Raw genomic sequence first — 10106 nt, forward strand, 5'->3', positions numbered from 1 at the left:
ATTGAGTGGTTTCTCTTAGCTCCACTCTACCTGTTTGGATTCCTTGCTCTGGTAATAGCAGAGAAGTCTCTGTTGTACAAACTGTGTCACAGTTAACAATTATGCATTCTGGAAAAAATATAAAAATATCAATTACTGAAGATATTGGAAAGTCACAAAATGACACAGTGAAGGCAGAGACTGAGAGGCAGTAATATTCCAAAGAAGGAAGTAATAACTGATAAGTCTTCTTCTTGCAACTGTTCTGTTGTTACTGTTTGTTTGTTTTGCCAGATAGGAAGTCTCAGTCTGGCAATTAAAACTTGGATAAGAAGCAATAGGTTTTCAGATTTGAAGAGCCCAAAGACCTATTTTGGGGAGACCAAACAAAATAGGAGATAGCCAGAGAATTATATACAAGATTTTATGCATAAATTCTAGGTCTCTGAATTACCCTTGAAATATGCATGCATAAGGAAGATTCCAGATAGCTCAGATGAAGCTAAAGGAAGTAAACAGAGATTTTAGTTGCTGCCCACCACAAGGATGACAAAATTAGAATTCGATTCTAACCAAATTAACTGCCTACTCAAAGCAAAAGAATCAATGATCTTTGGAGGGATATAATTGGAGAATCCAGTGTCCCTAAAACATATTTTTCACAATGTTCAGTTTTATTAGGCATACAGACAAACTTACTAAACATACAAAGAAACATAACAGAAACCCTAGAGAAAAGACTTAATGGAATTTGGTTTCAAAATGACCCATACATTGGAATTGGCAAACAGGGATTTTAAAGTAAATATTTTAATTATCATCCAAAATATGAAGAAAATATATGTGTAATAAATGAAAAGTGCTAAATAGAAACTATAAATAATAGCAAAGTAAGACTGAAAAATATAATACCTGAAGAAAAAAATTAACTGGATGGGCTTAACAACTAGGAAATGACACAGGAAAAACCAGTGAAGTTGTAAATAAATACAGTTATAAAGTCTGAAGAACATGGAGAAAAAAGACTGGCCTGTGGGACAATATCAAAAGTCCTAATATATGTATAAGTTGAGCCCTAGAAACAATAGGGCACAAAGAAATATTTGAAGTAATAATAACTAAAAATTTCCTAAGTTTGGTGAGATAATTCTAGGTTCAAGAAGCTCAGCAAACTCAGTCAAGATACATAGAAAATCATAGTGAGGCCTATACGATTAAAGAAAACCAAAGATTTTTTGGTTCTTGAAGCAGCCAGAAAAATGACACGTTATATCCAGTGAAACAATAGTATAAGTAGCTGATAACTTCTCATCAGAAACTATGGAAGCCAAAAGGCAATGAATCAATTTGTTGAAGTGATAAAAACAAAAAACAAACAAAAAAAACTTTCAAGTTTGAATTCTATGTCTAATGAAAAGAATCTTTAAGAATGAAAGCAAAATAAACCCATTTTCAATTAAATAAAAATTAAGAAAATTTATTGTCAGCAATCTGTACTACAAAATATACTTTAAGGAGCTCTTCAGACTGAGAAAATTGATGCTAAGTACAAATTGACTTTTCAGAGAAAAAAAATGAAGAACTAGGAATAGTAAACATGTGGGTAAATAGAAAGCAAAAAAATTACAATTTTGTACTATGAGATTTATAAAGCATGTAGGTGATGAAGCTGAAGTTCCAATACTTTGGCCACCTGATGTAAAGAGCTGACTGATTGGAAAAAGACCCTGATGCTGGGAAAGATTGAAGGTGAAAGGAGAAGGGGACGACAGAGGATGAGATGGTTGGGTAGCATTCACCAACTCATTGGACAAGAACTGAGCAAACTCTAGGAGACACTGGAGGACAGAGGAGTCTGGTGTGCTGCAGTGCACCAAAGTCTGCAGTCTGGTCGCAAAGAGCGGGACACGACATGCAACTGAACAACAATAACAGGGGTATTTATGCCAGCTATAGCGTCAAGGGTAGGAAACGTGGAGCTATATAGTTGCTAAGTTTGTGCATTTACATGAAGTGATATGATATAAACTCTAAATGGACTGCTAAAATGAAAAAATGTATAATCAGTCCTAAGAGCAACAGCTAAAAATTAACGCAAAGTGGTGTAGCTACAAAGCCAATATAGACAGCCCCTGACTTACAATGCTTCAAGCTCTGATTTTGCAACCTTAGGATGTTGTGAAAGTGATATGCCTTCGGTAGAAACCATACTTCAAATTTTGAATTTTTATCTTTTCCCAGGCTGACAATATGTGGTATGATAGTCCCTTGTGATTCTGGGCAGCAGTGGCAACCCACAGCTCCCAGTCAGCCACATAATCATGGGGGTAAACAACCAATACACTTACAACCATTCTGTACTCATTGCTTTTCACTTTCAATATGGTATTTATTAAATTATATGAGATATTCACCAGTTAGTTGTAATATTGGCTTCGTGTTAGATCATTTTGCCCAACTGTAGGATATTTAAGGTAGGCTAGGCTAGCCTGAGCCACCAGGGCTTCCCTGGTGGTTCAGACGGTAAAGAATCCGCCTGCAATTTGGGAGACCTGGGTTAGAACCCCTGGGTTGGGAAGATCTTCTGGAGAAGGGTAAAGCTACCCACTCAAGGATTCTGGTCTGGAGAATTCCATGGACAGAGGAGCCTGGCAGGCCATACAGTCCATGGGGTCCCAAGGAGTCGGACATGATTGAGCGACTTTCACTTCACTTCACTTCAGGCTAAGCCATGATATTTGGTAGGTTAAGTGTATTAACTGCATTTTGGAAAATATTTTAATATTTTCAACTTAAGATGAGTTTAACAGGACATAACCCCACTGTAATTCAAGGAAAATCTGTAGATGAATTAAAATGAATTCTAAAACAATATGTAGTTAGCCTAAAACAAAGCAAGAAATATTATTTCCTCCCTGCTGAGTTCATTCACTTCTATTAACTGTACTGCCACTTACAAGATGACAAAAACCAAGCATTTATCATCATTGAACATCTCTGTCCTAAGATCCAGATGGTAGAGCTAACACAGAGGTAAAAACGTGAAGCCTGTGGCTAGATAAAGCCTTTTTGTCTAATTCAGGGTATTTGGAAACTGGAATTTTTTTATATGACAATCCAAATTTAAAGGTCTTCCTTATAAAAGTGAAAATCTGGAATATAGATTCTGAATTCCTATAACAGCATCATCAGAGTAAGCTGCATAGTGGCTCTGTTCCTTAGACTGGACATTTGCCATTCCCTACATACAGCATGACTGCTGAATGAAAAAACAGATGAATGAATTATATCCTTAACCCACTGTTATGAACACTATAAACCTTATAATGCAATCTGTGTGATGCATGAGTGTTTTTATCAACCCGAGTCACAACCACCTGAACTGAATTTGCAGTCAACCAGGTCCCTTTTCCCAAGGAAGTTCAACTTAAGTCTCTCTATTTTTTATCTTCGTAGTTGACTTTCTGAATCTCAGTGCTGACTTCCCTTTCTATCCTTAGTCGATTTCACATCATCAGTTTTAGGCCCTCATCACAGCCAGTTGAGATATTCCAGAATCCTGATTCTGTTATCTACCAGAGGGACTTTCCTTCTCTGTTCCAGGCCATTTTAGAAATCAAACACTATGCCTCTGGGTTTTTCAATTTAGGTGGAACCAATCTTTGGCGACAACTAAGTCGACATGTAATTAGTGTCATTTTTGAAATAATTTGACTTAGGATCATCTCACAGATGACATTCTATCTTTATCTGAAGCTAAATCAATGTCTAGAGGCATGATTTTATGATTCATATTTTTATTAATGTTTGCTTGTTGACCATAGTAAGCTTTCCTCTTGACACATTTTTCAGTGTCAGGAACACAAAAAATATGAATTGATGGTGGCCGAAAGAGGACATTAGGCCGAACATGAAGGGGAGATTGAGGTACGGGCTGGGTTCTGATTAATGCTAGGAATGAGGCAGCCTCCGCGGAACTCTCTGATCCAAAGTTTCATTGCTTTTTGCCCCTGGGAATGTGAGAATCTGGGAATGGTTTGCAAATATTTTCATACCCCTCCCATCTTCGTCATCATAAAGAAGAGCATTCTTGTAGCTCTCTCTTCTTTTTACTGGCACACACTGAAAGAAAAATGCAAGACTTAATATACATCTGGGAAACAAAGGTTGCCACATACACATTCAGACTGTTAAACAGTCTTTGGGAAAATGAACAATTTTGGTTTACACGTGTAAAGGTCTTGAATTTATGCCCTTTTATGGTGAGTAACACACTGCTTCTCTGCTATGCCTCAGGTTCTGAAATGAGGAAGAAAATACTTAATAATTTAGGAAAAATTGAAGATGAGTCAAGTTAAGACTAGTCTTATCATTGTGAATCAATTATCTCCTGCAATAGACAGAAGAGTGAAGAGCCAGCCATCCTTCACTTTCAGTTGGTCCAAGAGGCTCTCCGGGTTAAGGCACAGCATCCATGAAGGAGGATGTGTCCTGGCTTATATAAAAGAAACAAATAGAAACTAGTTTAGAGGTTTTAGAAATTATGTCTTTGATGTCTAGGAAAATCACCCCAAACAATCAGAACATTATATAACCTTTTTACTGAGACATAAAATCTACCACAGAAACCAGCCACTAAAACTCAAAGGGCACACCAATCATGGTGGAGATCTTTTAGAAAGAATATGGTCAAGTGTGAGATAGAACAATAAAACAGCGTGGGTGTGTAACTCTTCTCATCTTCAAAGAACCTTACAAGATTTATCTAGTAAACGCCATCACTGGGATGGCGGGTGGTGCTCTTCACCTCAGTCTGCACATGATAACCCCAGGAAAGGTGAGTGGGCCACCCCGGGACACTCAGTGGGTATCAGAACTGATAAAATTTTGGGAGTCTAGATTTCTCACTGTGAACTGAAAGAGACTGCCATGCTTCCTGAAAGCCCCAGTGTCCCCGGTTCCAGTCCAAAGGCCAGCAGATTAGAGGTTCAGGGGTGTTGATGATGAAGATGAAGTTTGAAGGTGATCTCAAGAATTTTTGCTTGCTCAGAGAAGTTGGTCTTCTTATCTCGTTTAAACCTTCAACAGATCGGACAATGCCCACCCACATTTTAGAGAGTGATCTGCCTTTTCTTCATCAGTTTAAACGCCAACCTCACCCAAGAAACACACTTCAAGTTGAAATATAAAATGTATCATAGTTACTATCATAAAATGGATAAGCAATTCCAAGATAATAATTTCAATTTTTGAATAAGTTGGTATCACTCCTGAACAACTGCTTCTTCAGAATATAAATCAAGTAATGCCTTTTGGTGGGCTTCCCTGGTGGCTCAGATGGTAAAGAATCTGCCTGCAATGCAAGAGATTTATATTTGATCTCTGGGTCAGGAAGAGTCCCCTGGAGAAGGGAATGGCTACACACTACAGTATTCTAGCCTGGAGAATTTCATGCCTGAGAAATCCTGGCGGGTGGCTGTCCATGGGGCCACAAAGTGACTGAGAGGCTAACAGGTCCACTTTTCACTTTTTCCAATGCCTTTTCGTAGAGAGAAAGCTGGATTATGATCAAGGTTATTGTGTTACTACTATGGGTTATGATAGGGAATAGGAATTATGAAACAAAATTTGAGACACTCGTGTCATTCTGCAGAAGCTTCTGGGGTCGCTGTGAGCCTGCTTGAGGTCTTTGTGCAAACCTATCTTGTAATGACTGTTGGCAAGATGAAAAGCAGGTTGAATTTCACCCTTTAACCCTAGTACATGAGGTCTGGTTTTGTGCAGCCTGTGTATGCCACCATACCGCCTATGAAATATGACCTTAGACCATGTTGTAGTCCAAATCTGGCTACACTCTAGTGAGGATGCAATTTAATGATGTGCCACTTATGTCAGAAAAAAGTTGATTACACTGATCTACAGGCCAAATATAATAGTGTAAATGCAATGGAATCTGTCTTTTTAAAGTTAGGCAAGAATTTGCCCTATTTTTAAAGGTATACTGGACAGATAAGCCACCTTTCCTAGGAATCTATTGTAGGGTCTTCAACTAAAACACCAAAAAATTATTCCTTGTGTCAAAGCAGTCGATGGAATTTAAGTAAATCCATCATTTCATTCTGTTATGAATGCAAGGAAACTTAATGTATTTTCTTCTGTTATTACAACATAATGACTTTTAAGAATATGACGGATAACAGAATTCGGGGGTTAAGACTTAGAAGTAGACTATTTTTCCAGTTGAACATAAAGTGATTTTAAGTCCCAACAAGCAGAAGAGAGAGCCAGACAATTTGAAGCTCACCTAAAAGTGTTTCTCACAGCTTTCCATTTCCCCGGCATCTTTCAGCCTGTGGACCTTCACAATAAAAGCTATTTTCCCTTTCACAACCATTGCTGGGGTGTGGGAGTGAAGAAAGGGAAGAGCCCTGTCAGCCAGGGCCAAACCAGTCCTAGGGATCATGTGGTCAACCCTCACTTCCACCCACCAAAACCACTGCCAATAAAAACATTGACAATAGTACCTCCCACTTGGGTGCCGCATTTATTTTCAATAGGATTAATTCACACCCCCTTACTTAAAACTCTCATTTTATGTTTATGTGCCAATAAAACAAAGCAAGGCAAAACACACACACACACAGTGTGAGGTCATCATCATGTAAGGGGATTGTGGCTAAAAGAAAAGATTTAGTAATTTGCATACAGACACATCTCATGTGAGTGACAGAGTAGGATTGGAAAAGAGACCCTCTTCCATATCCAGCAATCTTTCCAGATTCCACAGCATCCATAAGATCTGTGATCTGTGGGGTGTCTCTGCCTCTCCCCCCACTTCCTGCTTACTCATCCTCCTCCATCAAGGCTGCAATTTAGTGCATTTTCCTCTGACCATCCCAGATGGCATGGGTTTGTAGAGGAGAAACACATTGTTTGGTTTCTCTTTCCAATCCATCCTGAAAAGCTGTACCACATACGCTGAGGCAAAGAGCAAAGCAATCCATTCCCTTTCCCACTCATCATACGTGGATCCTGTCTTCCCTTTTACTCACACAGCAAGGATGCGCAAGAAATATGTAATCCACTGTGGCCCTTCACTTTATCTCCTATGTGGTGGTTTTAGTCACTAAGTCACGTCTAACTTTTGCAATCCTATGGACTGTAGCCAGCAGGCTTCTTTGTACCTACTATCTATATATTCCTGGGGCATCTCATGTTTATTTGGTTCAATGATAATCTTTTTTTTTTTTCTGTTTTTGTTTTGTTTTTCTGATGTTTCCACAACTTACCCATCTAATTGAAGGCTATTTTTTTTTTTTTCAGAATTCCAAGACTGTCTGTGGAAAACTGAGGATGTATTCACACTTAACATACAATAACTGTACTCGGGTGTTAAAATTGTTGGACCAGTTCTTCTTCTTCACTCTGTACCTACCCTTTGCTGCTGTTGCTGTTTAGTCACTGAATCATGACCTACACTTTGTGACCCCATGAACTGTAGCCTGGACCACCAGGCTCCTCTCTCCAGGGGAATTCCCAGGCAAGAAAACTGGAGTGGGTTGCCATTTCCTCCTCCAGGAGATCTTCCTGACCCAGGGATCCAACCTGCGTCTCCTGCTTGGCAGGTAGGTTCTCAGGTTCTTTTCCTGAGCCACTGGGGAAGCCCCTATACTTACCCTTTACCACACTGAAATTCATCTTTTTTTTTTTGTCTCTGAGCACTTCTAAACAGCTAAAGATACTTTCACTTCTAAACACTGTTAATCACATGGACCAAACATTCCACCCCAGCAGCAAAAGAGATGTCAAGTAGGTTCATGTATTCTAAAAGGCCAAAGAAGATCAGTTAATTTTTTTTTTTTTTTCTCTTTTAAGCATGAAGCCACAGTTTTCTCAAGGAGTCCACAATTTTGATTTGAAACCGTATTTCCTTCTTGGGACACAAATCACACTGAAATATGGAAACCATTTTCCTGGCTTGTTCTTTGTGCACAATACCCTACTTAATCCTGGGATGGATTGAAGACCTAACTAAATACCACCCCCCTCACCACCCCGTTCATACTGAGTACACACCCTCCAAGCTCCCCAAACCAGTTAGGCGTTATGGAGGGAGTTCTGCCATACAAATATTTTCCCAGTTGCTCTGTCTTGACCACACCCACAAAACAAATGAAAATGTTCTAGAGCCTACCGGGTGGTCAAATACAGCTCTGCTTCCAGCCTCTCCTGAGTCAGGCACACATTTGGCCTGAAGCTGTTTTGTTGTTTTGTACAAATGGAAGCCACTCAACTGCTTTCACACCTTATTTTAATGTCTTATTATTTCAAAGGGATCTCTGTTCTTATTCACATTAATTACCCATCAAGTTCAAAGGCTCTCCTGATTGTGAAACTCCTTCTAAGGCCTCGCTGATTAATCCAGCTTGTTATTAAATTAGAAGTATATTCATGACCTGTTTTAATGAAGGAAATTTTATTATTGCTTTCCTAATATCCTTAATTATCACCTTGAAATCACATTAATATTTTTCTAATCTCTATTAAGAAGCTATGGGCTCACTCACTATTAGGTGAGCATTTAATCTCTGCTCTAATCTGGTTCTAAATCATCTGTTCAACCTCAAGGTTAACCCCTTGATTTTTCACCAGCCCTCTTCCGTAGTCCCTCCCCCCACTCAAAGCCTCAGGTCTGACCTAATACATTAACACTTTGATGTCTGGAAATGACCTGCGCTTCTATCAGTCTCTCTGCCTTTACTCTGTTAGCAATAATGGTTTTCACAGAAACTATCGCACCAAAGCTTCTTTCTCTACATTCTTCCTACCCCATTCCTCTGAGGTCACCCTGATCACTCTGTTCTCATCACAAAACTACCGTGGCCTCTGCCACACATGGCAGTTGCCACGAAGTCAGTTAAAATTTAGTATTTATCTCTAGATTTGGATTCCATTGCCAGATTGTAAACTTCAAGAAAGGGAGATTTGCTCTTCTACAAATAGGAGAACTGGACATGGAGTCTAAAGAACCGGCAAGTGGTAAGTAGTTGAAGCTATCTTTTCTTAGCTCTGTGCTCTTGTGTTATTCAACTTGTGTTCCTTCTGGTCTCAGTTGCTTACTCATAAACTGGAGAAAATGCTTGTCTGTTTACCTGACAGAAAAAAGCCCTGGGTCACCCTTGGCTTGCCACTATCTCTCCCTCCTAAGTCCAATTCTCCCAGCTTCTCCTCTATAGTACATCGTGGATAAAACCACATTACTCCACCTTCAATATGCCCACTTTGGCCCAAGCCCCATCAAATGTCACCTGGATGGCTGCTATGGTTACCCTGCTTCTATCCTCCCGGCCTTGCCTGATGCTTTCTGAAATCTCTTTCCATGTGATCTCTTAAAGCCTATGCCAGAGAGTGTCACTGCTCTGCTCAGAAATAGAATCTCAGTCACAGATATAGAAAACAAACTTATGGTTACTGGGTGGGAAATAGGGGTAGGGATAAAATCAGGATATTGGGGCTGACATATACATAAAATCATTGCAGATGGTGACTGCAGTCGTGAAATTAAAAGACACTTGCTCCTTGGAAGAAAAGCTCTGACAAACTTAGATAACATATTAAAAAGCAGAGACATTACTTTGCCAACAAAGGTCCATATAGTCAAAGCTATGGTTTTTCCAGGAGTCATGTATGGATGTGAGAGCTGGACCAGAAAGAAAACTGAGCACTGAAGAACTGATGCTTTTGAACTGTGGTGTTGGAGAAGACTCTCAAGAGTCCCTTGGACTGCAAGGAGATCAAACCAGTCAATCCTAAAAGAAATCAGTCCTGAATATTCATTGGAAGGATTGATGCTGAAGCTGAAGCTCCAATAATTTGGCTATCTGATGCGAAGCGCTGACTCATTTGACAAGACCCTGAAGCTGGGAAGGGTTGAAGGCAAGAGGAGAAGGGGATGACAGAGGATGGCTGAATGGCATCACCGACTCAATGGACATGAGTTTGAGCAAGCTCCGGGAGTTGGTGATGGACAGGGAAGCCTGGCGTGCTGCAGTCCATGGGATCGCAAAGAGTCAGACACAACTGTGAGACTGAATTGAACTGATATATAACACAAATAACGAATAAGG

At 39.6% G+C, this 10106-nt stretch overlaps 1 long non-coding RNA gene across 1 annotated transcript; it reads right to left on the minus strand.

Moving 5' to 3' along the window:
* Positions 1–3759: 3759 nt before the first annotated feature.
* LOC123335032 lies at positions 3760–6387 on the minus strand. Its single transcript, XR_006553287.2, has 2 exons — positions 6284–6387; positions 3760–4101 (listed from the first exon to the last, which is right to left on the minus strand). It is a non-coding gene; the product is annotated as an uncharacterized LOC123335032 (long non-coding RNA).
* Positions 6388–10106: the final 3719 nt, after the last annotated feature.

The sequence above is a fragment of the Bubalus bubalis genome, chromosome 1, assembly GCF_019923935.1.
Source record: "Bubalus bubalis isolate 160015118507 breed Murrah chromosome 1, NDDB_SH_1, whole genome shotgun sequence".
In the NCBI taxonomy this organism is placed as follows: domain Eukaryota; kingdom Metazoa; phylum Chordata; class Mammalia; order Artiodactyla; family Bovidae; genus Bubalus; species Bubalus bubalis.